General features: G+C 31.0%; 1 long non-coding RNA gene across 2 annotated transcripts; it reads right to left on the bottom strand.

The window, feature by feature from the left end:
* Positions 1–272: 272 nt before the first annotated feature.
* LOC126600193 (uncharacterized) lies at positions 273–1948 on the bottom strand. Of its 2 annotated transcripts, none has more exons than XR_007615379.1 (2): positions 862–1948; positions 273–715 (listed from the first exon to the last, which is right to left on the bottom strand). It is a non-coding gene; the product is annotated as an uncharacterized LOC126600193 (long non-coding RNA). The 2 variants fall into 2 exon arrangements; XR_007615378.1 differs by having other exon boundaries at positions 889–1948.
* Positions 1949–5961: the final 4013 nt, after the last annotated feature.

Raw genomic sequence — 5961 nt, 5'->3', positions numbered from 1 at the left:
AAACATCAGTTTGACAACCAATAGACCAAAACTTGGAAGGTAGAGAAGCATGTTGAAGTAATGTGATTGTGGTTTCAATAACATGCCTATGTTTTCTCTCCGCCAAACCGTTTTGTTAAGGTGTATATGGGCAAGATTTGTGATGCAGAATGCCTTGGTGTTTTCAGAAATAATGCAACTTGTGATTAACATACTCACCACCATCAGTTTGTAATGTTTTGACAGTAGTAGAAAATTAAGTATGTACATAAGAGCAGAAACTCACAAAGGTGTCAAAGAAATCGGATTTATTTATAAAAGGAAATATCCAACAAAAACGAGTACACTCATCAATTAGTGTGACATAATATTTGAAACCATCTATAGAAGTACAAGGAGCAGGACCCCAAGGGTCCTTGTGTACAATTTCAAATGGAATGGAAGATTGATGAGTTCTAGGCGAAAAAGGTAACCTAGTGAATTTACCCTCTAAACAATTCTGACACACAGTGGAAACAACATATTTTTCATATGTGATATTGGCATTTTTCAGCATCAATGAGGTAGTAGTATTAGAAGGATGACCTAAACGTTTGTGCCAAACACTGGAATTGATAAGCTGTCCAAGACATGCACTAGCTTGAGGAATGGAAGATATAGATTGAGCAAGAGCTGGTTTGGGATAAAGTCCATTATTGCACAGGCTTTTGTGTAAGATCATCCCTGTGGCTTTGTCCTGGATCCAAAAACAATAGGCATTAAAGATGAGCCAACAATTGTTATCAAGACATATTTTATGAACTGATAACAGGTTATGAGTTAACTTTGGTACATATAAAATGGAATTCAGTGTAATGGGTGAAATGGAAGGATGTATAATACTACTGCTAACATGAGACACAGTCAAACCTTCACCATTGACAGTCTACACAAGCTCAGTAGTTGGATATGGGGAAGCTAGAGATAGGTTCTTAAGATTAGCAGTCATATGGTTTAAAGCTCCTGAATCCGCAAGCCAAAACTGAGGAGAGTTCTGAGAAGAAGAGCCTTGTGGTTGATGAGAGACCACAATATTCATAGCATGTAATTGAGGCGAAGTTGGAGATTGAGTATAAGACATTGGCACTTGTGAGGGATATCCAGAAGAGGCATAAGAGGCAGTGATCTGATGAGACTGAGAAGCACCTATGTAATTTGTCCCTTTGTCATTATAAAAACAGAACCAAATGGAGTGGTTTGTTTTTCCAAAGATATGAAAACCTTGTTTTGATGGAGATCTCGATCCACAAAAAGCTGCAGAGTGACCATATGTGTTGCATAGTTGACAGATGACTGAAGGAGATCCACCATTATACAAAGTTGGAGAATGACCAAGAACTCCTAGAGTCGAATTAGGATGCATATTATAAGACTGTCTGTTGAGTTTTACGCCTTGATTAAACTTGCCCCCGCCCTTTTGTTGGTATGATTAAACTGACGGTTCTTTCCTGAGAAGAAACTAGATTGACCTGAATTATTTTGAAACTGAGATGTAGATCCTTTGGTAGCAGAAGAATGATTTGCAACCATAGCAGACAAAAGTGGACTGTGAACATGAGTTTCAACAATAAGCTCATCAGCAAGAAGTTGAGATCGAAACTCCTTAAGAGATATAACATTCTAACGGCCTCGAATCACACATCGAAAAGTATTATATTTAGGAGGTAAGCCATTAAGTGCAAGAATCACAACATCCTCATCTGCAAAGTGTACCCCGGCAGCAGAAAGATAATCTCGAGCTTCTTTAATCACGAGCAACGAGTAACGAGTAGCGGAAGCAACTAGAGGATCGAAGATGCGCAAGCAACACCGGCGATGGATACCATGTTAAGCATCAACAATTGATCAAGAATCTAAAGAATTTAGAGAGAGAAGGAGAAAGCTTAGAAGAGAGATAGAGAGATTTTCTGTAAACTGTTCTTTTATTTCTTCTTACTGAAGTTATTACATCCTATTGATATTTATAGAGAGGCCATACATCATAACCGCCTATCTAACAATCCCAACTAACTACACCTATATTGAGTTGACAAGTGGCACCATATCTACCCTTGATTATACTCTAACACTAATCAGGTTGTTTGAGTCAAGTTATTATTTGTTACATAAGGATTCAAATATAAGTGTGTTTTGTATCAATAATGTAATGTCATGTGTTTTATATTCTGCTTATAATCTACATTAAAAGACCGTGTCTGAAGGGTCTATTTATAATTTAATTGCTTCAAGAAGGCAGGATATTTCTAGAATGCAAATTAATCCCTATCTTGGAAGAGGGACTTATAAACTTTGGTGAAATGATCTTAAAATTTGTCAAGAATGTGCTACAAAATTCAGATAAAAGAATTGAAAATATGATTAGATGAATATATTTGAGAGAACTCAATTTCAAATGATTCCTTGCAAAATCATATCCTTACTGTCCATCTTATTATCCTTTACTATTTTTAGTATGAGTTTTGTAGTGATCAAATAGTTCATTACTAATCTTCTTAAAAACTGGTTAACTTTGTAGTGCTTAAATATTTCATTACTAATCTTCTTAAAAAAGTGTTTTTATCTATTAAAACTAAAATTAGCTGGTATTTGAAACTCTCTAATCCAACATACATATAAGGTGACAGTTTACAGTTAGAAGCAAATTGTTCACAAGAAGAGTGCTAAACCTTCTTAACTTATATTCTCATTTCAACTGTTTTATTTCTACTTATATCACGTGTATTCAACTAGCACATTAAAACTTTAAGTAAATTTAAGTTTTCAAAGAATAAAAACAGTGGGATTAACATAGTCAAATTTTAGATTGAAGTGCTAATAAAGAAGGACCAGCATTTCTCAATTCACAAATTGCATTTTGTAGATTTAAATAGAGGAATAACGTAGACATCAACGATCCTTTTTATTTTGCTAAATTGACTAAAATTAAAAAAAAAAAAAAAAAAAAAGGGAATTGTTGTTGGAACTCCAAAAATCTCATTTTGCATTCTAAACATTCTATAATTAGAAAAAAAATATACTTATGATAAGTGTAGAACGAAAATTTTGAAGTGATAATAACCAATAGTGGAACCAGGAATTATTTAGTGGGTGGCTAAACTAAAATTATTACTAAGAGATCAATTGGTTAAATTTTTTTGTTACTTACATAAAGTTACACAATAAAAAGCCTGAAAGTAATAATTTAAAGTAAGAAATTTAACTATGAATAAAGCAAGTTTCAACTAGATTTAACAAAGAAAACATTTGAAGTTGCAACTTATAGTTGAAAGAAATATACATCATCAATCTTGTCATAACAACTTAACAAATAAAAGTAAGGTACATATTCAAGTTGTGCCCTTCTATCCTTAATGAAATTGAAATCCTTTGTTATTTCTTCTGAATCAATAGTTATTAACCTCTTCATTGAACGTTAACCTAATACATTAAACAACAATAATACAAGTTTATATAATAAATTATATTTCTAAGAAATCTATCAAACTATCAGAAAAAATATATTAAACTTGAAATTGAATTTTTAAAGTACGATTGTACGAACTCTTAAAATTAAAGCAATAAACAAATAAAATCATCAAGACATAAGAATAAAGTGGTTAAAAACTTACCTATTGATGAGAAAAATCAATAAACTTTCTCACTTGTATGCTTGGTTTGTGTGAACTGGATTTGCTGACATGACAGAATGAAGGCTTTCTGAACTGAAAAGTGAAATAGGATCACTGTTGTACCCCAAAAGTCGAAAGAAAAAAAATAATAAACTACTCCTAGGACACCTAAAATAATAAAATATTAAATCTACTTTTTAAAACTGGATGACTACTCCTAGGAAACCTAAACTAATCACTATAGACTACTTCATGTAAACTAATCAAATAAAAAGATTTATTGAGACGTGTGTATCAGTGTGTGTAGAATTTGAAATATAATAATAAAAAATTTTGATATTGATTAAAGTAAATAACTTATTTAATATTTATTAACTCTTACTTTTTCTAAAAGTAGTTTTATTTTGCAGAACTTTTATTTATTGGGTGGGCTATAACAATTAAAATAATATAATAGTCTAAATTATCAGTATTTTTAATCTTAAACAACTAAAACCTCCCTATGCTAAAGCCCACCCTAACCTTGTTATTGCCTCCGCCGTTGATAATAACAGTTCCTAAAAAGAAAAGCAAATGTATCATCCACATTCTTTATTTTGAGATTTACTATTCAGTCTTTTTGTTTTTTTTTAAATTGCATTTAAAAGTTGGCACTAAATCAAATTTAGGTTAAAGCTCTAGTTTTGGTAATTTGCATTCAAATGTATCATTCTTCCATATTATTTATTTAACGAAACGAAATACTATAAAGAGAGTATTGTTGCCAAATTTAAAGACACTGAAAAGAGGTATAAATACCCCAATTTTATGCAGATGTTGAAGAAGTCACTTCTCAATTCAGGTTTATCTATTTTTAGTTTTCAGAATCTTAGATTTTTTCAACGTTTTTCTTTTCAGAGAGAAAGTTGGAGTGGGAGATGATTGTTTTAAGGGTGGAATTCTTGTTCACGGATTGAATGTTTGTTATACAATTAGGGTTCATATAATCTCTTGCCACACGCATACCTGTGTAGCAATTAACACTTTAACATTAAATTCGTTTTTGGGTTTCTAAATTTAATACTTGAATTATATTTTGTTATTAACAAATATTAAAAAAAAATGAAGCCACTATTGACCATCCACTACGTGGGTTTCTTTTTACTTTTTAATGTATAATTTCACTCAAAATTTAAACTGTTTTGATTATTATTTTGTCTCTTATTATTTAAATTGTCTTTTACGAAAGCTTTAATAAAGAAGAGGCATTGCTGTTGCGTTTTAAATGTTTCGTTTTTTTATCGTTCTCGTTTTATATATGTAGATGACTTGATTAATTATTAAACATATTACTCGAAAAAAATATGATATAAAAATACTACCCACAATAAATAATGTTCACATTCAATAAAACAAGTTTAATCTATTGTTTCACCTTTAATTTAAATGAGTTATATGGTGTTGTATAACTTGTATGAATTTGTATACGTCATGTGTGAGTTAAATAAGTACTGTGTTAAAGTGCGTCATTTTCAAATAAATAGTTTTTCGATCGTGTTATATGCGTTAAAACGACTATGACACAAATACGATTATAACTAACCTAAACTTGTTTTTTCTTGCTGTTTTTTAATACAGTTATCATATATCCATGTGTGTTTTATCTTGTTATCAACCAAAATAAGAGAAGTACTAACAAAATTATGGAATATCATAAAAGGATAAACTCTCCTAACCAATAGTAATCTTAAAACCATTAATAAAATAACCCAAAAACTATTGGCGTTGACTGATTGATAGAGTGAACAGTTAATTAATCAGAATGTTTAAACATTGATCGTGTTTTTGAATTTTGACTCCAAAAAAAGAACTTATCAAGTAAAGCACTTGATTTTGATGAAGGTTTTACTATAAAAAGACTATCATGAAGCAAAAAAAAATAAAAAAAAAATGAAGAAGCAAGAAATCGTCAAGAACAAACAAAGACAGCTAAGCCAAAGATCCTCATCGCCATTCCCATCCAATCCTAAACAAAAATATGAAAAATCAAAACCAACCACATGGCTTCATCCAACTCAAAAGACTATCATTAAGCCCAAAAAAAAAAAAAAAATGAAGAAGCAAGAAATCGTCAAGAACAAACAAAGACAGCTAAGCCAAATATCCTCATCCCATTCCCATCCAATCCTAAACAAAAATATGAAAAATCAAAACCAACCACATGGCTTCACCCAACTCCGTGGGTCCTCAACGTACCCCATATTTCAAAATTAAATATAGTTAATTTAAACTAGCATATAGGCACACACAAAGTGTGAGAAATTTTTTTATTTTTGTTTTTGAAATAGAAGAAGAG

This window comes from Malus sylvestris, chromosome 14 (genome assembly GCF_916048215.2).
Source record: "Malus sylvestris chromosome 14, drMalSylv7.2, whole genome shotgun sequence".
NCBI classification, from domain to species: domain Eukaryota; kingdom Viridiplantae; phylum Streptophyta; class Magnoliopsida; order Rosales; family Rosaceae; genus Malus; species Malus sylvestris.
This window is presented reverse-complemented; position numbering and strand designations above follow the sequence as displayed.